Genomic DNA, 25,592 nt, shown 5'->3' with positions numbered 1-25,592 from the left:
GGCCATTTAGAATTTACTGTTGTACTGAGAAAGGCAAAGACAAGAAAACGGAGAAAAGGAAAGAGCATTATAGGGCAAATCTTATGATAAAATATATAATTTTATTTTCTTTAATGAATTGTGAATTGAAAGTGCTAACTAACTGAAAGGAGAAAATAGACTTTCATAACTATAATATTAAAATGTATAGTAATACCTTATTAAGGTGACATTTTATGTATTCATAGTAACAAGATGATAAATAGACATTGCTGGATTCTTGGTAAAAATGCCAGCACATATGTGGGAGTAAATACACTCCTGATAATACTATAAAATCATGCAATAGACTGGCAATTTAGTTATAGCAGTTGTTTGCCTACCCAGATAGGTACACTGTACTAATGTAAGAGCTAGGATACGTAAGACTTACATTCCTTGGAAGACCTGAGCAAAAATGTCTTCTCATTCACTAAGTACATATTCTTACGAATGCAGATGATGCCTCTTGACCTGAGAAGTCCACTTCAGAAAGGATATTGCCAGATCATGGATTAATTTCATCTGAAATCCCGAAGTCATCTACATATCTAGAAAGCAGAATGAAAAAACCAAAACCAAAACCAAATCCAAAACCAAAACCACTTTGTAGTAAGTGTATTTGAAGGAAAGAAAGTGATGGATAGTTTTGTGCAAGCTTCCCTATAGGATGTGGTATATATGGTAAAACTTGTTCACTTCGTCATATAAATTATACTTTAAAATTTGTTTGCTAAGTCATGTCTTATCAGGCTAACTTCCCATACCTGTTTTTAAGGAGATAATTACTGTTGCCTGCAGTGTATTTCCAGTTGGTCAGCTGAGAGAAGGTAGGTCACCTGAGAGAAAGTAAAAATGTAGTCCAGAGGGGTTTTCCTTCCACTGAAATTGCACTAAAATAATCTTTAGACAAAAATTTAGACTAAGGAAATCTTTAGACAAGCCATCTGCCTGGCTTGGAGTACGTGCCCGTGGTGCTGTATTCTCAAAGAGTGTGTCTCTGTTTTGCAGCTTGTACATGGAAAATAAAATAATAAATAAATAAATAAGATATATATAATTCCAAAACAAGACAGGAGGTTTGGACTCAAAAATCTCACTTCCATAATACAACATGTTCGCAAGTTTCTCTGTACCTGAAAACATCCCAGTTAGCAAAGTGTCAGCTTGCACTGTTCTGGCCATAGCATTCATATAAGTTCTTTCATAAATTCAAGACCATTAATTCCCGCTTTCTTACCAATGTTCTGGCTACCTCTCATGAAAATCTGGAACAAAATACACATAAGGTCTGAAGTATTCCACTTCAACCAAAATGTAGTTCCCTGTAATGGCATTACATCATTGATGTTATTTTTGAGATAATTATAATGACAATTTAATCAGTAGAAGTAGTAAAAAAATGAGCACATAATGCATTTCTGAATTAGTTTTTAGAAACAGAAAAGGAAGTTGCAGGAAAAGGTTGTAGGGTAAGAAAGAAAAAGTACTTCATAATAATAAAAAATAAAATTATAATAGTAAAAAATAATATTGAAATAACTTCCAAGCTACACTTCCAAGAAACATAAAGATACTGTGAAAATGTACTTTTATGGTATAACCATAACAATCTAGGACTTTCTACAACAAGCATTTTCTAGTTGTTACACTAAGATAACATTTCTTTTAGGGATAACAATACTTTTTTTTTTATTATTTATTCTTATAATATTCTTTTGTGTTTCACATGTATCTTTAAAAACTTATTTATAACCAGACTGGGTGTTTTCTGTGAACCCTTTAGTCTCTCACAGAGCAATAACATGTGGACATATATAGCATATCTATTTTATGGATTATAATCAGTCCTCCTGGTAACTACTTGGAGCCAGAAATTTGATAGAGGTGTGTGGAATCCCTCGGCAAGGGCTTCCTTGATTTATACTGGAATTGGACGATTTCCACTTCATTTCCTCTCCATGTTCTCAATTCAAACGAAAAAAAAATGTGGCAGAAAAAAAAAAAAAAAGAAGAAGAGAATGTCAATATTTAGATGACTTTTAATATTTTTTCTCAATCCATTTCCATATATGCATACATGTATACCTACATATGGAAATAAAACTTTTTATTTTATTTTTTTTATTCTGTAACACTGCTGCTGTGTTTTTTGAATTTTCTTGTTAATACTTGCATTTTACACTGTATAAAATGTTACTTAAGACTATCAAACAAGTAACTTAAAATAATTTAATACCATATATTAGTGTAGGATGATTAACATATTAATTAGTATAGGATATTAATGTTTAGTTCTAAATTATTTAACTGTGAATTTAGAACTTCAAAAGAAACCTGTTAAATCTATAAATAGATACGCCATAATTTCCTTTCTGAATTACAGCCTTATCCCTAATGAAACCATAAGATTTGGAGAAACGAACAAATAAATAAACATATATTTAAGAGTCGTGAGGAGGACCTGGGGAACTACATGTCTGTCAGCCTGGCCTCAGTGCCACGAAAGGTGATGAAACAGGTCATCTTGAATGCAATCATGCAGAATATTCAGGACAACCAAGGGATCAGGCCCAGTCAGCATGCGTTCATAAAAGGCAAGTCCTGCCTGACCAACCTCATCTCCTCTATGACTAGGTGACCCATCTGGTGAAAGCCTGATGATGTAGTCTACCTAGACTTCAGCAAGGCCTTTGACACAACTTTCTCCTGGTATTTCTCCATAGTATTCTCCTGCAAAAGCTGGCAGCCCATGGCTTGGACAGGTACATTCTTTGCTGGGTTAAAAACTGGCTGGACAGCTGGGCCCAGAGGGTGATGCTGAATGAAGTGAAATCCAGTTGGCGACTGGTCAGCAGTGGTGTTCCCCAGGGGCTGGTGTTGGGGCCCATCCTCTTTAAAATCTTTATTGATGACTTGGATGAGGGAATTGAGTACATCCTCAGTAAATTTGCAGACAACAACAAGTTGGGAGGAACTGTCAATCTGCCAGAGGGTAGGAAGGCCCTGCAGAGAGATCTGGACAGGTTGGATCAATGGGAAGAGGCTAATGGGATGAGATTCAACATGGCTAAGTGCCAGGTCCTGCACTTTGGCCACAACAACCCCATGCAGCGCCACAGGCTTTGGGCTGAGTGGCTCAAAAACTGTGCAGAGGAAAAGGATCTGGGGATGCTGATTGATGTTCGCCGTAACATGAGCCGGCAGTGTGCCCAGGTGGCCAAGAAGGCCAACGGCATCCTGGTTTTATCAAGAATAGTGTAGCCAGCAGAACCAGGGAGGTGATCATCCCCCTTTACTCTGTTCCGGTGAGGCCTCACCTTGAGTACTGTGTTCAGTTTTGGGCCACTCAGTACAAGAAGGACATGGAGGCCCTGGAAGGTGTCCAGAGAAGGGCTACAAAGATGGTGAAGAGCCTGGAGCACAAGACCTATGAGGAGCAGCTGAGGGAACTGGGGTTGTTTAGTCTGGAGAAGAGAAGGCTCAGGGGAGACCTTATTGCTCTCTACAGCTACCTGAAAGGAAATTGTGGGGAGTTGTGGGTCAACCTCTTCTCACAGATAACTAGTGATAGGACTAGAGGGAATGGCCTCAGGTTGCACCAGGGGAGGTTTAGATTGGAAATTAGGAGATATTTCTTTTCAGGAAGAGTAGTCAGGCATTGGAACAGGTTGCCCAGGGAAGTGGTGTCGTCACTGTCCCTGGAGGTGTTTAAAGGAAGTGTTGTATGTGGTGCTTAGGGACATGGTTTAGTGGGTGACATTGGTCGTAGAGGGATGGTTGGTCCAGATGATCTTGAAGGTCTTTTCCAACCTTAGTGATTCTCTGAGTCTATGATAAAGTTATCTTTAACACCCAAATTTTCTGTCTTTCTGAAACAGCAATCTAATGATGTAAGAGCATGACCACCTTTCATCACATCACTGTTTTCATCCTACAGAATGAATGAAGCATCCAAAACCAGAAGAAATCTCTTATATTTTAAGGGACAGATGAATGTCAAGTCTCTTGATAGCACTTTGAAAGACACCTAAGAGCAGCCATCCTTAGTTATGCAAATTTTAAATAGACATTGTATGCATTAGATTGATGCATTCAGTGAAGTATTATAAGGAGCGTTGACTTCATTTCAAAACACAGCCCAAACCATGTTAGTCAGACACCATATACTCCAAGACTGTTCACTTACCATGTATGTAAAATTTAAAACAACAACAGTAAACACACACGCACACACAAAATAAAACTTTATAGGAAAAACAAACAAACAAATAAAAAAACAACAAGAGAGGTATTCATTGTAAGGCCCCTCAAAACAACTATTTTCTTAAGATTAGATATGTTTGCAGAGAATGTTTCCAAACCCTGAGATATCAAAAATAATCTGAGTTTAATGAAAAGTCTCAAGCCTTCATTTTTCTGTTTCCCATTTATCTTCAAATTAGAAAGGATGTAAAATAGTTCCTTTTTCTCATCTTTAACTTGTGAACTTTGGTCTCGCCATAGTGTGCAAGTATTTCTTACAGTAAAATCCTATTAATTACAGTATCCTGGTGAGTACCCAGTATCTTTCCTAATTAGGAGAAATGTCCATCATACAAAATGCTTGGAAAGATATAAAATGAAATAAAATACAATCATAAGTTAAAATTGTATTCATAGTTTGTATTTTTTAACATCTTTATATATTTTATTTATTTTCTGTCTTTATAGTTAGATTTTGATTATGATTTAGGTACCTTTCCGGTTTATCTCTGGAGTTGTTTCTTGTCTATGGCTTACATCATTTTCCTTCTGTGCATTTGGCCATTTTCCTCACCTGCATTACAATATATAATTTCCTTGTCAGAATCCTAGCTAGTAGCATTCGAGATTGTTTCTTTCTAAAGATCTCTTCAATTATGTCTACACTTATGATCTTGCTTTGTATCATTTCCCTTTCCACTTCACTATTAATGATGGCTTTAGTAACTAATAACATATGGCAATAAATGTTATTTTCTTTCCCAGTTTAAAATTAATTTAATATCAGAGCTCTTTTGCTCTCTCTCCACTGTTTTTCTTTACCTACATTTAAAATTTTAAGCCTTTTGTTAGCATGATTTTCTTTACTACTATAATCAATGATTCTTGGAACATTGTCTGTACTTAATGATATTCAAAATGTTTATTATTTACCAAACAGCTTTTTTTTTCTCCTTTTTTTTTTTCTAATTAAGCAAAAGAAAATGTGATCTCACTGTCTACAGTACACTGCTGTATTGTACTCTCTCATTACAAACTTTATTCAGCTCTGTTTAGAATTTAGTCATTTCCAATGTGCCAAATAATGTTCTTATATTACCTATGTAGATTAATATTTTCACAAAACAGTATAAAATTCTTAAATAAAATGTTTATACATTTCATCCACTAAATTTTATCTAAATATTTATTATTATTATTATTTATGTATATTATATCTATATATTTGTATTACACTGTGCCTTGTAAATAAGTCTGATTGGTATAAGTTTTAGTTTATATGGTCTCTCAAATCCTGCTCTTCAAGTTCTTTTACCATATAAACTTTTTACTGGGTTTATCTATTTTTTTTTCCCATTTTCAGTAGTTAAAAGTTAAAATTTAAGTTGCTAATATTGAGAATTTCCTTTGGTTTTGAATTTTCCTTTTGTGAAAATTGCTACTTTTTCTTGCTCCTTCCATTGCTTCTCTGCTCTTAATAGTATTTTAAATAAAGTAGAAGTAAATTCAAAAGAAATTATATCCAGATATTTATTTATTGGTAATGCATATCCAACGGCTATGTAATGTTTTGATATTCTCATTGCTATTAGACTGTATAACTCTAGTGAGATACCTCCAACACCATAGTATTTTGTGGCTAACATAGCTAACAACTGCAACAAATGTCTGGTGGTGCACAACTTTAATTTAGATTATTACTTCGGGTTCACAGTATAGCCCAAGCTGAAGCTATTGCTGCTGCCTCTTGCTTGCTGTTCCAGGTGTTCCACTCTCACTGCTGTTGTCACGGGTGGGAGAGAGGTTACAGTTGACTCTCCTTTAGGAGGATCAGTTTTAGATATGCCATTCCTTTTCCTATGAAGCTGTACATCTGCAAAGCACTATAAAGGTACTATGGCTCATAGTATTCCTATGTGGATAGGGCCACTCAAGGAAGAGTCGTATATATATACAGATAAATTAAAACTTGTATGAGTTGTTCAATTTATCAATGTTCATGTATAAAGACTGCATACAGAATGTGTTGAACTAGAAAAGAAATGTCTGAATTCTGTACCTCCACAGTATAATCCATCTTTTACATATCACATTCAATTCTTTTCAGAAATTTACTACTTGCTATTTCTAGCCATTCTGTCCTTTCATCCTTATCTCATCTTTGTATTGTCAGTGTCTTTCATTGATTTGTACAGATGGAATTACAAAGGAACTGAATAAATCATTCTGATTCTGTAAATCATCTAAACTCATTACTAGTGAAGCTCTGTAAGTTGTTCTTGCTTTTTATTCAAACAAGAATTATATTTTTCCAGAGGAATGATGTTAGTATGCAATATCTGAGTGTATTTTAGTGATTCCAGGAAGAAGACCTATGAAATCTGCATGGTTTCCATGAAATCTGTTGGTTTGTTTTGCATTTTGCAAAACCTGCATTCATATAGAAATATAAAATCATTAAAAACAAACAAACAAACAAGCAAAAAGAGCCTTCTCTTTAAGGAAATGTATTTTTATAGTATTATAGTAAGAGGGAGTTATCTAGATATGTACAAGCACATTCAATCCACACAAATTTAGACACCCACCTGAGCTAGAAATGTTGTCACTAAGTTTCTCCCATAGGTGATGGAGACAGCTAGACCTCTCTAGGACACAGTTCAGACCACCAAATACGTGAGCCGTCTTTCTTAGGGCACTACTCTCTCTGTCTTAATTATGTAAAAGAGTATAATTAGATATGTTTGAGCTATGACAATATTTGGTGAAATTAACGTATGCAATAAAAAAGTACACAGATATTTAAGACATTTATTCTTTTATTCATGTATTTTTAATTCGTTTTTTCATATGTAGCGGATGAAGAAAGTTTTGACTTCCTGGTACAGAAACAGAGAGAGAGAGAGAACTTAACCTGCTATTACTTCATCAACTGTTGTTTTGGCAACAGAGACACAAACCAAAAGCAGTTCCTGTAGTGCGTATTAAAATACACATTTTGGGCGCCTCTATCGGAATTTGAATAAGAGAGTCATCTCATAATGCCGAACCCATCTGGACCCAGAGTCTAGATTTTCTGTCAAATGAGCACCTTGCCAAGGGTATGAGTTTTTAATTTTATGGTATCATATGTTTATTAAATTTTGGACATGTGGCACTGAAACTACATGGTACTTTAAAAATAGATAATAAAATACTGTCTTTCCTCTGTCCCCTCCACTTCCTACTGTAGAGGACAAAACAAGACAAGGGATATTATATAAGCTGTAAAAGGATATAATTTGTTTTCAATGGACCATATTTGAAGAGAAAAGACTCAGACTGTCCAAAATGCAGTGTGGAAGAAGGCAAAAATATTACTTTGGGAGAAAAAAAATCAGATGCACACAGAAGAGAACAGAGAAAGAGAATTTGACTGAAAAAATGTTGGTCTCTATTGCCTGATCAATTCATGAAATGTTTCCAGAACTCCTTCATTAACTTCATTTTGGGTTATTGTAAATATATTTGTTTCATTTAATAAGTCAATCTTCTAATAATTGGTGTTTTATAGATGTTTATAAATGTCTGATCTGATAGCAGGTCATCAACATTAACTTCTCTCCTTCATATCCTACCTCTTAGTCAGTTATTAATCAATGAAAATATCTTATATATTAATCAATGTAAATATTAACCATCTTTTTCTTGACAGCTCAAATTTCATAGCAAGACTTTGCAAAGCTCAGTAGGTTAATTGGATTGTGTTTTGCCTTGTACTCATTCACTCTATCAATGAGCTCTGCTAACTTTATTAAATATGATTATGGTTACAAGAACCAGACTCATTTTCTTTCTGGGACACATAGATGTAGACATAATAGAATATAAAGTAGGCTGATACAGTCGGAAGTAAAGGAGAAGACAACAACTCTGGAAAAGACATTCTGGATACCTGGAAAGGAAAGATGAGAGGCCAGAAAAGAGATGGTGAGATATCTGTCTTAAACAGAACAATCCATTAACAGAGCCTGAACTTCCAGTCTACTGAAAGTTGGAAACACAAAATTGTACCTATCTCTTTTATCAACAGTTGAAATGACATGTTGATAGGTGAGGAGGCATAAAATTCTTTCCCCCACTGACAGAAGTTTCACTGGAGTATGTAAAGGTGTTTTTCAATATAATGAAAATCAAAGATGTCGTTGTCGTCATCATCATCATCATCAAACTTTTATTATAAATAATCAATACTATTAATTAATTAATATTTTTTCATAGTTATTTACTATTGATAAATTAGTAATTTAGAAAAAAAATGAATGTACCTTTATTTTTTTTTTTAAAGAAAAACAAATTCTTCTTGCATGCACAAGTTTTAATAACCAGAAGAAACTGGAATTAGAAGGAAAATAACAGTTTATTCCATGGTAGCATCCTCTATCCACTCTTCCAAGAAGATAAGTACTTAGGTGAAACAAAAGAAATCTTGGCATTTTGATTTTAATGTTAATGAAATTAAATTGAAAATATTAGGAGCACAAAGGTAAAGAATGGCCACTATATGACTGTACAGAAAAGTCATGTAAGACTGTAAATACTCTACTTTGAAATGAAGATTATCTGACAAGAAAATTAAAAATATCTAAGTATGGATAAGTTTTTTTCTTTGCCACTTTTAATTAAATATACTTAAAAAGAAGTAATAATATTCACAGTAATCCTTTTTCCTTAATAAAACTATACGTTATTCATAATATAAAGTTGTATGATTACTAAAATCTGATTTGTTTGTTTGTTTGTTTAAATTTAAATTCTTAGTGGTTGCTTTGTCCATGTACACGTATAGTGAGGAAAATACAACCCTGATAAATTTGGAAAGGAATTCAGCTCAATGCTTTATTGACTGTAATATTCAAACACAAGCAGTCATATAAAGTGACTTTAACCTGGACATTACAAACTATACCAATGTAACTGGTGTGTTTATTTATAATGAATCCATATAAGATGAGATGGTACTTCATCTTTCATTATTTCTGTCCATTATGTGAGTCATCATTGAACTGAAACACTTTTTTTATATACCATGTTCTGGAAGGTGTGATGGATAAGGAAAAGCCAAGACATCCAGCATGTGACATACCAATCCTGCCAGTCACTTTGTAAGTACATGGCTTGTCATGGCTATGTGTTATGCTTTCTTGCAGTCAAGATCACCCAAATGCAGAATATCTAGTCAAAGGTTTTTCTGACCAGGTCAAGCTTTTAGGTAGCTTCACAATATTGTTAAAATGTCCCATAATGCTATTTTTTTGGTCAATAAATAAATAAATAAATAAGCAAACAAATAAACATATTGCTGTTTACAGGATGGTGCAATTAAATGCATATAGGATTTTTAAAGAAACTAATTAGAGTTAATTAAAGAAGAGTTATTTAAATACCCGTTTTTGTTGTTCTTACAGCATCAAAATGTCACTGACTGAGAAACTGTTATCTTTTTCTTCTTCGTATTTCTTGGCAGATGAGCCCTTTGAATACTGATAGCTATTTGACAAAGTGGTTAGATGAAAAAAATAGTATATAAATATACAGATTTTTTTCTTTCCTATACAGACATATTTTTAGCAGTTATTCTATATAAATTCAGTAAGTTTAAGAATTTTAGTGTGATCTTTTAATCACATACAAATACTTGACAGCATTGTTACATAAGAATCTACTACATTTAGCCTTTTTATATAGCTTATGTTGCTTACAAAAAAAAAAAAAAAAGATTAAACCTATCTCAGAGAATGTAATGACATTGCACATATATAGTAAAACCTGCCAAATAGGCAGCTTAAGCAGAAGTCCCAGAATGAAACACTTTATATTAATATACATGCCTGTGTAGGAGAAACCACACAGAAATAGGCAAAAAACAAGATTTTTTGAAATCAATGCTCTCTCACTCTAACATTTAGGAGCCCTTCCGATGGTTGAAAGAGTAACCCAATCTTAATAGATGTTTACTCCTTGGCTTTTCTGCTAAAACTGTCAACACAAGTGGCTAACAATAACAACTATAATTTTTAATGTACAGATGTACTTACTAGAAATTGGACTGAGACCTGAGACGGTGTTTGTTTTTTTTTTTTAAATTAATGACCAACCACTGCACAGCCATTGTGAATAACATAAGGATAACATAAGGTGCCTAATTGCCTAAACAGCAATGACTTATGAAGCAGGGAAAGGTACTGTATTTTATCACCATGCCTGAAATGTCTAATCCTCCTCCTACTGTGTCTGTTGGGAATGCCAAGGACAAAAACATTTGTTATTGTTGTATGGAATCCTTAACACAAACAGTATCCTAAAGAGCTTTAAAACATTAAGTCGTGCAATCTGAAAGTGAGGTTGACAGAGACAGTTAAATATGAATGAATGTTTATCACTAAAATGAGGGGCTGGGATGTTTGTCACATCATGGGAGCTAGGATGTGGTTTATAAAACAGACATGGAGTGCAGTTAGAAAACAACCACACTGCAGAGAATGAAAGCTACCAGATCAGTTTCAGTATGTAATTTTTATTGCATTCTGCATATTTTTAAGTAATAATTATTTACTGTTTAGCAAGTCACATACTTGTTGCTCTTTGATGTCTGTTGAAAATAACCTATGACCTGAGCTGCAAAATGTTACAAAGATATTTTAGAGAAAAATTGCTTCAGTGGTTTCACTCTTCCTTCTGGAAACCCAATATAATGTTTTAACAAAGGAAGGATGAAAATTAGACAGAAAAAAATTCATTGAGGTGATATCTGAAGGAAACTGAATGGGTTGATCCACTCTTAACATACCAAAGTTTGAGTTTAATTCACACTTAAATGATAAGTATAATAGAAATATCAATAGCTGTACAGTAAGCAGGATAAGTTTAATTTCATCTCTATAATCATTTAAACTTATTACCTGGACTCCTTCCACCATCAAAGGAAAGGGACAGGAATCTTTAAAGGAATACTTGCCATCTGTTTAGGACAGGATGATTCAGCCTTCACAATCCCTCTGTCTGTCCAGTCACTAAAGAGAAAACTTGTGTCATTGGCATAACTTTAATATATTCATAGTTACTGTGGAAACTATCATCTTGCCTCTTTGGTATCAAACTGAAGAGATTCATGGGATATTTAATCTAACTACAGTGAAATTTCAAGGAGGAATATCAACCTACTAGGTACTGTAAGAAATAAGGAAGTTGTTTCTAGCAAGTTAGGAAAATTGCAAAAAGATCTAATGCCTTTCAATTTGTCTTCCAAATATCTGGGATTACTTGTAAAGCCAGTTTTTGTGTATGAATATGACAATTAAAAAAAAAAAAAGAGTAGATGAAGTAGAAGTTTACTAACATTTGCTAATAGATAGACACATAAGATATAAGATATTGAGGACAGACAATACAATCATTGGATATTCTATGGAAATCAAAGGATAATAGTTACTTAGACAAAGAAGGGTTGCTTTCTTACCATGCTAAGACCAAATCCAGACTGAAAAAGATGAACAATAACAGTGGAGTGAAGTGGTTTAAGGCTAGATCAAAGTTACTTTCTCAAATAGGTCTATGAGAAATTGAAAAGTCATGGAAAAGGTCAGAACAATACTGTTAGTGTGTTTAAAATGAGGTTTTCTAAGAAGGAAAAAATGGTTGACATGTTTTAGAGAGCTGAGAAATGTAACTTGGAAACAGATGGAGAGTAAATATCAATTCTAACAAAATTGTTACTACAAAGGATTCCCAGAAATATTCAAACATCTCTGACTTTTACATAAAAAATGCTATAAACCTAGTATTATGAGCTCATTTAAAAAAACTATTTCATCTCTAAAGTACTAATAAAGAGAAAAGTAATAAAAGGTACGTCATGTATTTATATTAATCTGCTCTATTTCTAAATGATACCACAAAAGAAAAATCTATTACATTTTGCAATAAATAAATCCACATACAGATCTAGAAAGATTAGACAGATAGATAGATGGATAGGTAGACAGACAAAAAGACAAATTAATCTTAAGTTAAAAGCAGCCTCCTTACAATATTTCTCTTAAGAGGAAAAAATATATTTTACTTTATTTGAAACTTTTAACAGAAAACGTTACTTGCAACTTTCCATCCCAATGATGACCTCAAACTTTCCATAAAAAGGGATTTTCCAGCATACAAAAAATCTTGATGTACGTAACAGATAACAATATAAGCTTCTAACAGAACGTTATTCAGATATTATGCATACTGCTACTAAACAGTGTATTTCTTTATTTCTGTATGTCAGATTTCCTGTGTACAGTTTCTTCCAGCATATAGATCAATCCTGATCTAAAATGATCATTGTCCATGGCCTGTACTGTTTGTGGCACTCTAACTAAACCTGGAAATCAGTGCAAAGGGTGATTCTGGGTTATTATGATTTTTAGTCAACAAAATGTCTAATTTAGGAGCTACCATTATTCACTGGATAATTTCCACTGAATTGAATCAAATTCTTGAGGATGATCAAGAAGTAAAAGACTTGTAAGTTTATGAAGCCCTCCAATACTCTCATTGTAAATGATGTTTTGAGGAGCAGAGTTTACTGTTTGTCTAGAACAACACTGAACATTTCTGCAGCATTTCAGTTATCTCCTTTGCATTTGCGAACATCACTCAAGAACAGCTCTTAATCCTCTATCAGCAACACCTGCGTGTGTACTAATAGGAGATAAAACAGAGTACCAACTGGATCATTTTCTTGTTGTAACATAAGAATTAAATTAGGACAGGGCATGCCTTTGTGTTTAGAATACCATAGAGTAGAAGAAGGAGAATGTTGAGAAAAAATCTAAGTTTAGGATTAAATTTGCATTTTAATAATGAATTTACTTACTGTGGGCAGCCATAGCTTTCTGGATATGTCTGAATGGTTAGGAACCACTACCATAAACCCATCTGTTCACTTCTGTTCACCACTGTCTGTCATTCATAACCTAGGAACAGCTGCTGTCAAGACCTAGTCCATTTTAGTCATAATGATCTTGATTATTTTAAACGGCTTTAAAAATTAAAATTTGCTGATGTGACTAAGTTTAACTGAAACTGATTACAGAATAGTCACAGTAGCTGTTCTACAGGCATATAGAGATATAGAGAGAAGGGATGACCTTCAGTAGATGGGAAATTGCTGTCAACCAAAAATAGGTCATTGTTCTTGGCCTTGTTTGCAATGTTCATATATGCCTGTAGTTGTATTACTTTGCCAATGTCTATAGATTCTGAAACGCATTAGTAGTTGCTAAGAAGGCACAACTCAGTTGATGGATATTTCTGCTTGCTTCTTTTTAAGTACTTTCTTGTTATTGTTCCCCTTCTGTCCTACTTATCTCCCCCAGTCTCCTTAGGAATGCAGAAGAAAACCCAATAAGTTTTTAGGCTTCTGCATGCAGTTGGTTTTTAAATAGCATTTCCATACGTTCTGACAAAGTGCAAAATAAAAATGTTTTTAAAGCCTTCAAAGCATTAAAATGTTTATCCAAATCTCTGCTTAAATTAAAAAAAAAATGTAGTGAGTGTTAGTTCTTTATGTTTAATATGTTTTTAATTCTTTCAAGCAATCATGTTTACTGTATCATTTAGTAAAACAGAGATTTATGCTTACTTTCATCACCACAGAAAAGAGAGATCAATAAAAATAATAAATCTTTAAGAGCTTCTTAACCTTACATAGTCTTTATAGGTTGAAAGATAATCAATAATCATGACAGAAAAACTGCATATGATTCATCTTTCAAATTGACTTGCTTTTTTATGACACAATGCCAATAGATGAGAATGTAAATTCCATGATGAATTTTCTTTATAAAAATACCTAGACTTGAAAGGCTATTCATAAGGATTGCTTTCCTACACACAATTAACACTAGATGGATCTTCCATGTTCACAACACTTAACATGCTGCCAGGTTGCACTATCTAATTACACAGTCCTTGCTGTATAGTGCAAAGTACTTTTGATGGCAAATTTAGCTGCAGTTATACCTTTATTCTGACTGTGTTCTTTACTTCCAATACACTAATGTGTGTAAGTTCTAGTGAGGGTTTCTCTTACTCAATGTAATCAATTATTGTTGAATAATTCAATAGGCTGAATTTTATTTTAAATAAGCAGTTTTTATTTTCTGGTATTACAATGTCCTAAAGTGTCAAACTGTTCTTGCTGAATCAGTGCTTGAGCTCAGACAGCCTCTGAGAGGAAAGGTGTTTATTACTGTGGTGACATCCTTTGCAGTATCACTTCAGGAAATACAAAGAGTCAAGTAGTCTGAAATTTAAATTTATCCTTATGAGTATAATTTCAGACAGGACTCTCTGAACTAGGATATTTATTTTCATCACTTACTTTCCTACCCTGTAAATACGAATAAAATGTAATGGAAAAATTAGTGACAAATATTTCTACTTTTTTTTTTTTTAATTACTCAGAACTGTTATTGACAATCCTACATGAAAAATCACTCTGTGGGTCTCACTTGAGAATTTACTATCACTACTTAAAACTCCCATTGCCTGAAGGTATCGAAGGTATTGCAGTTTTAGCCTGATACTGCAACTCCATCTAATGTAAAAATTCTGCATCCATGATTAGTGAGATACTGAACAGCTAAATTGTTATTTAATTTAACAGTCAATCCCATTGGATGTAGAAACACTAAGTAATTGTGCTTGAACTACTGAAAAGGAAAACTAACAAAAATTTGATTTGTAAAATCCAAATTTGGATCAGAGTGAACCCATGTCAGGTGAAGATTACAGAATAATTATGTTCTCAATATCATATCCTATACTGAACCATTTTAAATGCATAACGATTACTTTTTATTTTATTTTATTTTATTTTATTTTATTTTATTTTACTTTATTTTATTTTTAGCTTTGTTTTGTTTAATAGAGTGCATAAGAAGACAATCAGTTTGTCATTAGAAGTTTTGAAGCAAATAGCATTAAACTGCTTAGGAATGTTTCATTAAATTAAAATACCGATTAGCTTCATGTCCAATGAAAAATATATTTAATACATTTCCTGTGTTTCTCCTATCTCACTCTAGAATTCATATAGTATGTACAATAAATTACAGAGAGAGTGAAATATAGCAGAACATAACTTTATCAGATGCAGCTAATTCCAGATATTAATTTAATATATATTTGTTCAGTGTTTAATAATTTATATTATGTACTTCACAGACCGGATTGGTGCATGTAAATAGACATTTTCATGGGATTATATATTCTGGCATACATTGTTTTATTATTAATTTATTATAGATTATTAGTGCATTTAGGGAAGGAGAAAAGAAATGAAATTGAAGTAGTGAAAAAAAAAGGAAAATATTTTGATGAATAGAAGTTTATCTGAGATTATGTTCAAATACCAATATTTGTATTAGCTGATCTCAAGTTCAACAATCATCAATGTATTTTAGACTACGTGGCAGTAATAAAAAAAATAATTCTACCATGGATGCTGTATTGAGGGTTTCTGAAACTTTAAGATTTTCATTGTTTGAGATATATTTAGCATTCATATTCCATCCAAGAAAACTTAGGACTGTTCAGAAACTCAAACTCTTTGGCCAACTTGATAATACTGCAGACGAGGTGTGTAAGAGTGAATAGGAGGAGCGAGAAACACCTTTTACAGACTGAACAACCTGCCTATAAGTCTTTGAAAGATGAGGGGGTTTGAAACAAGTTCCTGTCTTTAATTGAGGTGGGGAGTTTGCACCCAGGAATAAAAATCTATGTGCATTTTTGTAAGCAAACTGATTTTTTTAAATGATGCTTGATCAGTACGAACTGTTCTTCCTGACATTCACAGAAATATCCCATCTTTGGTTTACCTCTCATGTAAAAAGGAGAAAATTAGTGTTTTCTTGGAGGTTGGCTTTTTTGCAGGCTGCAACCTATGTTGGTTCTGTATGGTATATGTTGGTACATATCTATGGCCATATCACCCTGGCAACTCCTGATCTTGTCTGATTTTGGAAGCTAAGCAGGATCAGGCCTGGATAATACTTGGATGGAGAGACATCCAGGGAATACTAGTTGCTGTAGGCACAGCATAAGAAGGATGTTGGTCCATTAGAACAGGTCCAGAGGAGGGCTACAATGCTGATCAGAGGGCTGGAGCACCTCTCCTATGAAGAAAGGCTGAGAGAGATGGGGATGTTCAGCCTAAAGAAGAGAAGGCTCTGGTGGTGAGCTTATTGCAGCGTTTCAGTACTTAAAGAGGGCTTATAAAAGAGATGGAATGAAACTTTTTGCTAGGGCAGATAATGACATGACAAGGGGGAATGGTTTTAAACTAAAAGAGGGGAGATTTAGATTAGATATTGGGAGCAAATTCTTCACTCAGAGGGTGGTGAAGTACTGGAACAGGTTTCTCAGAGAGGTTGTGGGTGCCCCATACCTGCAGGTGCTCAAGACCAGGTTGGACAAGGCCGTGGGCAACCTAATCTAGTGGGTGGCTTCCCTGTTCATGGCAGGGGTGTTGGAATGATTTTTAAGGTCCCTTCCAACCCAGGCTGTTCTGTGATTCCATGATACTGTACTTCTCAGAGGCTTCCTTCCAGTTAGCCAAACCAATACTTGTTCAAAACCTATGACAGCAGCTCCAAGCTATTCCCTTGGAGCAAAGGAATGGGTGCTGATGGGGAAGGAGAGGAATAGGGCTGGTCCACATTTGGGTCTTGTCGTAGTATGGGGTTGATTCATCTCAGGTTTAACACGTACCCAGAAGAGGTACTCTGTGTGAAGTAGCATAAATAGAACCATATTTTGGTGGATTTCCACCTTTGTTGGAGTTCAGCAGATCTGAACATTAAGCTTTTTAGGGTCCTTAAAAATTGCAGTGCAAGTACTGCTACTGCTCAGCTAGAACTAATGAAACAATTATTTTAAAAAGGGAGTTCTAGATTTCCTTATGAATTGCAAATTTTCGTTTACGTGCTATGATCTGGACTAGCACGGCACACAAATTTTCACCTAACCCTTTCACCAGGCCTGGGAAACATTTTTTTAAAATCCTTTTATTTTCAGAAACACCGTGACTCTTCAGTTGCAGCTGTGAAGCAGGATAAAGAAAGATTTGCCAAAGAACATCGGAGTATTTTACAAGCATTAAGCAAACCTCAAAGTAACCTAGAGAAGTACACAGTAAATATTAATGTTCTTGTTTGCAAATAAAGAGAAGTGCAAAGTTTTCACGTTAGTCCCATCGTAACAGTGAGAGAACTAGAAGTAGTTTCTGGACTCTCTGCTCTAAAGCAGAAAAGTCTCAGTGTCTCACTTCTGCAACTTTATCAAGTAAGTATGTCTTATTTCTTGGGGAGGTGAGGGTGGGAGGTAGGGGAAGAGAAATGTGGAATGGGGAGTCAGTTACTTAGCAGTTCTTCATACATTGACTATTTCTCTCCATCTGTAAAAATATCAGCTTATCCTTCAGTGATATTTCAGTCCTGTGTACACAGCTATCAAACAAGAAAACTGATATATATATAATTTTTCCCTCTGAGGTCGCAATCAATTTAAATATTCCATATGATCTATGGTAGACTGTTCCTCATTTTAATTATTTTTATTTTCTTGGCAGTCATGACAACTTTGGCAGGTTAGAAGTAGTCAAAAGCACAAATTCAAGATAAAAAAAAGCAAAGATACTTTGCAGGTATTGTTCAGTGTAAAATAAATAAATAAATAAATAAATAAATAATCTATATTTTGAATTTGCCTCAATATTTTGCCAACAAAGGAGTATTGTGTGAAAGAGGAACCTGAAAGAGATTGAAAACAAATAAGGATGAAAATAATTGATAGATATTACATGAATCAACTGTTATGAAATTCAATGAATATTTTATAGTTGACAAAATTTCTAAATGAGATTAATTATTTCATTCATGGGCACTTTTTAACAGACAACGTTTGTTTTGATCAATGTTGTGAACTATTCTAAAATACTATTGAAGAATTGCAATCTCCAAATATTTTTGATAATACTTGTAACATATCTTGTTTCTGAACAGTATTGAGTGTTTTCAATGTAGGATAGATACCACTTACTTAATTTGGAAAAAAGCTGATAAAAATGAGTTAAGAAGGAAGTGAAATCAAACATTTATTCAGAGAGAAAATATTCTGATTAACTGGGCTTTTGCTTTGGTTGCATAAGTAGCAGTAGATTAATAAGAGTACTGATAGCTTTTAGGACTTTTTCATTTTATATTGCATACTGTGGTACAGCCAATGTAGTGTACTACATCTTAAAATAATCTGGTCCATTTAAGCATTAAAGAACAAAACTGCAACATGAGTATATTTTTGAGTTATGTAAATCATCTATGACACTGTACTGAATCAGTGATGAACATAGTGTTTTCTGGACATTAGTCTTCCTATTAACTGTGGTTGAGATAATTACATTCATTTTAGGTCATCTGAGGTCATCCAAGTCCTCTTCAATGGTGGATAATTTCTAACTTTATTTTAGAAATTCATAATGTGGAATTAAAACATGTCCTTGCTCAACAATCTTAAGGGGTTATATCAGTAGGGAAAACTTGTAACAAACTTATTAATATATCAATAAATATATATTAAGTATTTGACTCTGAAAGACTTTTTAATTACATAAAATTTGTTTCCCTCTCTGCAGTGTAGAATGTATTGCCCATCTTGTGATGCAAAATTGGACTACACAGTAGTTCAAGGTAGCTGGTAAATCGGTATATTCACAGTATACCAGGAATTTTGATTGCCAAAATGAATAGTCAAATTGAGAAAAAAAATCTTAACCCTGTATAATATATCATATATATAACAATATATTATTTAGTGACCTGATTCATGGCATTTCACTACATAAAATATGCCATAGTGTGAAATTGGATGCACACTCATGGAACACTTACTGTCATGCTTAACTCTGTGCAGATGTGCAGTCCCAAATATCTGAGAACAGAAAGATACTGGTTTTAAAATGTTCCGTCTAAGCAGATAAATATACTATCCAAAGACCTTGAAAATCTCTACATTGTCTGTGCCATTATGAGCTTAGAATAATAAAGAATATTAATCACCATATTAATATTAATTAGTCATTACAATGAAATCAAAACAAATTAGATGAAAACAGTATCTTCTTCCCTAGGTGTCTGTTTTAAGTTGTTTTGAAATATTTTGAATTTAATGGAACGATTGACAAGCAAACTGAATGATTCACTTATACATGAAAGCCCTTAAAAAACTGTATTATGAGTTAGAATAGCAGTATCTGCTGAAGTACTTATTCAGGTTTTGGGAGTCACTACTCATTCAAACAGTGATCAGTCACTTCCTGATTTATCATCTGAATTTGAATTGTATTATAGATTGTAATGGGGTGAGAGCTGGTTCCTTAAACAGCTTTTTACATTGAAGTAGTTCAAAATCATTATATATTTTAAATCTTAATTTTTCAAGTTAAAACTAGGAACTACTGATACAAATCAACAGGAAAAAATTCCCAACAGTGGTGAACTAGCTAAGTATTCTCTGACCATACTGAATAAAATATGAGGTAGTGGTGTAAAGTTTAATTGTCCATTTTCCTCAATTTCCTTCTTCCCTTTCAGCAGCAGACACTGGAAGAACAATTCACTTTTCTGCTTTGCGGAAAGCTCAGGCTAAGGATTTTCTGAGCTCTTTTAATTACTGAGTTTAACCTATAGATACCAAAGGACCCACTGGGCAACAATAAGTGATGATGACTTATTCATGGAATATTGAAAAGTGTTCACCTTGGAAGAACAAAGTAGAATAAAACAGAACAAACGGCAAGTAAAACTGAAAACAGGAGGGAAAAAAAAAAAGGAAAAAAAGTGAGATGTATAGATGTAAAAAAAACAATCCATAACTGCAGCTAAGAAGCTATGCACAAAACCTGTTTTTAGCTCTTTAGAGGAATCTGAAGTCACAAGAGTATTTCAGAGTATGGCACATACTTAATAGATTATTGATTTTCATAGAAAAGTTGGGAAGACATCTTTCATGTACACTTGAGGTATCAAAGTGACATATGGTGCTTTTTTTTTTTTTTTTTTTTTTTTTTTTGTCACCCACTCACCTCTCTTTGGCATCTCCTGGCTTTTCTCCATATGCAAAGTCCTGCAAGGAAAACCCCGCTGAGCAGGCACAGGGCTGGGCTGCTTCTGTATAGCACTTCAATGGACCCAAAAGTTGCATCCAGCAGGGCCAGGGAGGACCAAAGCTTGTCCAGCAGGCAGGGCAGGTAGGAGCACTGGCTCCCTGTGCCAATGCCCTGGTGCTCCATGTCCTCAGGAGCCACATCCCATATGACCGTGTGTTGTGGTTTAACCCGGCTGGCAGCTAAACACCACACAGCCGTTCGCTCACCCTCCCCCCTCCCTCTCTGGGATGGGGGAGAGAAACGGGAAAGTGAAGCCTGTGAGTTGAGATAAAGACAGTTTATTAAGACAGGAAAATAATAATAACAATAATAATAATAATAGTGATAATGGTAATAGTATTAACAATAATAATGTGTAAGAAAACAAGTGATGCACAATACAATTGCTCACCACCCGCTGACCGATGCCCAGCCTATACCCGAGCAGCCGGCCCCCCCACCCCGGCCAGCCACCCCTATATATTGTTTAGCATGACGTCAGATGGTATGGAATACCCCTTTGGCCAGTTTGGGTCAGCTGTCCTGGGTCTGTCCCCTCCCAGCTCCTGCTGCACCCCCAGCCTGCTCGCTGGCAGGACAGAGCAAGAAGCCGAAAAGTCCTTGGCCTGGTGTAAACACTGCTCTGCAACAATTAAAACATCAGCATGTTATCAGCGCTCTTCTCATCCTAATCCAAAACATAGCACCCTACCAGCTACTATGAGCTACTTAACTCTGTCCTAACTGGAACCAGGACACCGTGGAGCAGGAGGGCCGTCTGGAACAGCCAAGGCTGCTGGGGAGCAGAGAAGCCATGCAGAGCACAAAGAGCCCCAGGCTGAGCATCCCCAGCTCCGATTTCAAGGAAGGCAAATCTCTGGCTGTCACCCTGGCCTGAGCTCAGCCTGTCACCAGCAGCACCGCTGTGTGCGTGCTGAGTGGGTGATGGTGTCAGCAGCCCCACAATGCTGTCACTGATGGCCCTGCAATGTCACAAGGCCTTTGTGGGGCACCCAGAAAGAGGGCAGGGTCTTGGCAGGGAGGCAGGGCCTGGGTAGCTGAATTTCTCAGCTGGCTGCTCCCACGACCATCGCCCCGCTGCGGGTCTGTCTCACCACTGGGGCCTGAGCCAGAGCCCTTGGGGCAGGGGGCTGTGCTGCAAAATGCTCAGTGAGGAGGAGTTGTGCCAGTGCAGGGTTATTGCCCAGGTACCCTGGACCCATGCTCGCACTTCCGTGCTGTTCCCACAGGCTGTGGGGCAGCTGTGGCATTGCCCGCAGCACTGGTGGGGTGCTCAGGGGCTTTGGTGGCGCAGGCAGGAGCAGATTCTGGGCCCAGCTGGGGTCCTCCAGGGTTGGATTGGCTGCAGGGTCTGTTGTGGGAGTTGGATCAGTGTTGAGTGTGAGAAAAATCTCAATAATTTTCTCCAGATGGGATCTTCTGTGAAGCTATTTTATTTGAGATTGCAATGGCAGGCATCCTGCCAATTAGGAACACATTATAGTAAACAAATCATAACCTTTTATTCCCTATTACCCGACACCTGATCACCTCCCCTGTTTCCTCATTGGCTGAGTACTACAGGTTCACAAGCTACTTGACGCTCCTCTATACCACATATGTACTTTTTTTCTCAACCCTTTCATTTATCCTTTTCCCCCCTTTTTTTTTCCCTCTCCTTTCTTATGTTTTGAGAACTTGCAACCTTTGTTTTACTGTTCTTACACTGCTCATCCTGTTTTTCTCAATCATCTACCCTATTTTGGCACAGTGAGGCCTTCTACTGTTCGCTTACCTACTTAGCATTTCTTCTCGTTATGACTACACAACTACCTTTGAATACAGAAAACTGGTTCTCTACTGCAAAAACACAACTTAGTTTCTCACAAGTGCATCTCAGTATGCATAGGCCAAACTTCAGCACCTTGCAGTGCTTTGTGTCTCTTGGGAATTGCCAGTGTGCTGGCTAGTATGGGCAGATGGCCAAAAGGACAACAGCTTCTTGGCTTGTATCAGAAATAGTGTGGCCAGCAGGAACAGGGAAGTGATTGTCCCCCTGTACTTGGCTCTGGCTTTTGGTTGCACATCAACCTGTGTTCAGTTTTGAGGCCCTCGTTACAAGAAAGACATTGTAATGATGGAGCATGTCCAAAGAAGGACTATGAAGCTGGTGAAGGGTCTAGAGAGCAAGTCCTGTGAGGAGAGGCTGAGGGAACTGGGCTTTTTTAGCCAAGAGAAAAAGAGGCTTGGGGAGACGTTATTGCTCTCTACAGCTGCCTCAAAGGTGGTTGTAGCAAGGTGGGGGGGTCAGTCTCTTCTCCCAGGCACCAAGTGACAGGACAAGAAGAAATGGCCTCAAGTGGCACCAGGGTTGAGGTGGGATATTAGGAAGCACTTTTTCACTGAAAGGGTTGTGTGGCATTAGAACAGGCTGACCAGGGAAGTTGTTGCAGCATCATCCCAGAGGTTGCATCCAGCTGGGCAAGGGAGGCTGACGAGGCCTGGGTGGAGCCAACAGTGGCAGTGGCAGGCTGTTTAAATTGGGCATCACCGCCATTTAGCAGCCACTCGCCTCTGAGTGGCTCCGAGACAATCGGCTCCGGGGCAGACATGTTCTGCAGTGGAGTGGGGGATCAAGGCAGGCAGGGCTTTTTTCTTCAGGTACTGAGAAAACGGTGGAGGAGCTGACCAAGCTGTTTTCCATCATTTATCAGCAGTCCTGTCTATAAGTGGAGGTCCCAGTCGACTGGCGGCTAGCAAATGTGACGCCCGTCTACAAGAAGGGCCGGAGGGTGGACCCAGGAAACTATAGGCCTGTCAATCTGACTTCGGTGCTGGGGAAGCTCATGGAGCAGATCATCTTGAGTGTCATCACGCGGCACTTGCAGGGCAACCAGGCGATCAGGCCCAGTCAGCATGGGTTTATGAAACGCAGGTCCTGCTTGACGAACCTGATCTCCTTCTATGAAAGAGTGATGCGCTTAGTGGATGAGGGAAAGGCTGTGGATGTGGTCTACCTTGACTTCAGTAAGGCTTTTGACACCGTTTCCCACAGCATTCTCCTCAAAAACTGGCTGCTCATGGCTTGGACTGGCATATGCTTTGTTGGGTTAAAAACTGGCTGGGTAGCCAGGCCCAAAGAGTCGTGGTGAAAGGTGTTAAATCCAGTTGGAGGCCGGTCACTAGTGGAGTCCCCCAGGGCTCAGTATTGGAGACAGTTCTCTTTCTTGGAGACAAGAACTTGGAGACAGTTCTTCTTTCTCTCTCAGGGGATCAAGTGCACCCTCAGTAAGTTTGCAGACGACACCAAGTTAAGTGCATGTGTCGATCTGCTCGAGGGTAGGAAGGCTCTGCAGGAGGATCTGGATAGGCTGGGCCGATGGGCTGAGGCCAACTGTATGAAGTTCACCAAGGCCAAGTGCCGGGTCCTGCACCTGGGGCACAACAACCCCAAGCAGAGCTACAGGCTGGGAGAGGAGTGGTTGGAAAGCTGCCTGGCAGAGAAGGACCTGGGAGTATTGGTTGATAGTCAGCTGAATATGAGCCAGCAGTGTGCTCAGGTGCCCAAGAAGGCCAACAGCATCCTGGCTTGTATAAGAAGCAGTGTGGCCAGCAGGGCTAGGGAAGTGATTGTCCCCCTTTACTCGGCTCTGAAGAGGCCGCACCTCGAGTACTGGGTTCAGTTTTGGGCCCCTCGCTGCAAGAAGGACATCGAGGTGCTTGAGCGAGTCCAGAGAAGGGCAACAAAGCTGGTGAGGGTTCTGGAGAACAAGTCTTATGAGGAGCAGCTGAGGCAGCTGGGGTTGTTCAGTCTGGAGAAGAGGAGGCTTAGCGGTGACCTTATCGCTCTCTACAGGTACCTTAAAGGAGGCTGTAGTGAGGTGGGTATTGGTCTATTCTCCCATGTGCCTGGTGACAGGACGAGGGGGAATGGGCTAAAGTTGTGCCAGGAGAGGTTTAGGTTGGATATTAGGAAGAACTTCTTTATGGAAAAGGTGGTTAGGCATTGGAATGGACTGCCCAGTGAAGTGGTTGAGTCACCAACCCTTGAGGCATTTACAAGACATTTAGATGTAGAGCTTAGTGATATGGTTTAGTGGAAGACTTGTTAGTGTTAGGTCAGAGGTTGGATTAGGTGAACTTGGAGGTCTCTTACAACCTAAATGATTCTGTGATTCTGTGATTCTCCATCCTTTTTTATAAGACCCCTTTAAGTACTGAAAGGCTGTGATGAGGTCACCCCAGGACCTTCTCTTCTGTAGGCTGAACAACCCCAGCTCTCTCAGCCTATCTTCATAGTAGAGGTGTTCCAGCCCCTTTATGATCTTTGTAGCTCTCCTCTGGACTTGCTCGAACAGCTCCACATCCTTCTTGTGCTGGGGGTCCCAGACCTGGATGCAGTACTCCAAGTGGGGCCTCCCCAGGGCTGAGTAGAGGGGGACAATCACCTCCCCCGACCTGCTAGCCAGTCCTCTTTTAATGCAGCCCAGGATGCAGTTGGCCTTTGGGGCTGCAAGCATGCACTGCCAACTCATGTCGAGCTTTTCATCCACCAGAATCCCCAAGTCCTTCTCTACAAAGCTGGTCTCAATTATTTCTTCTCCCAGTCTGTACTCAAGTCTGGGGTTTCTCTGGCCCATGAGCAGCATCATGCATTTAGACTTGTTGAACCTCATTAGGTTCACGTGGGCCCAATTCTCAAGCCTGTCCTGGTCCCTTTCGATGGCATCACTTCCTTCTATCGTATCAACTGCATCATGCAGGTTGGTGTCATCTGCAAATTTTCTGAAGGTGCACTCAATCCCACTGTCTATGTCTTTGATAAAGATATTAAACAGAACTGGTCCCAAGATGGACCCCTGAGGGACACCACTTGTCACTGGCCTCCACCTGGACATAGAGCCATTGACCACCACTTCAAGCCAATTCTTTATCCACTAAATAGTCCACCCATCAGAACCATATCCTTCCAATTTGGAGACCAGGATGTCATGTGGGACTGTGTCAAAGGCCTTGCAGAAGTCCAGGTAGATGACACTGGTCGGTCTTCCCTTGTCAACTGATGCAGTCACTCCATCATAGAAGGCTAGAAGGATCA

General features: G+C 37.2%; 1 long non-coding RNA gene across 1 annotated transcript in view; it reads left to right on the top strand.

Annotated features, from left to right (window-relative positions):
- The window catches only part of LOC136790157 (uncharacterized), a 134,300-nt gene that overhangs the window by 99,143 nt on the left and 9,565 nt on the right, over nt 1-25,592 (top strand). Inside the window, exon 2 of the long non-coding RNA XR_010829586.1 lies at nt 9,344-9,407. This is a non-coding gene — a long non-coding RNA (uncharacterized lncRNA). The remainder of the gene's footprint in view (nt 1-9,343; nt 9,408-25,592) is intronic.

The sequence above is a fragment of the Anser cygnoides genome, chromosome 2 (assembly GCF_040182565.1).
Source record: "Anser cygnoides isolate HZ-2024a breed goose chromosome 2, Taihu_goose_T2T_genome, whole genome shotgun sequence".
Lineage (NCBI taxonomy): Eukaryota > Metazoa > Chordata > Aves > Anseriformes > Anatidae > Anser > Anser cygnoides.
Note: the sequence above shows the minus strand (reverse complement) of the source record. Positions and strands in the feature narration are given on the sequence as shown.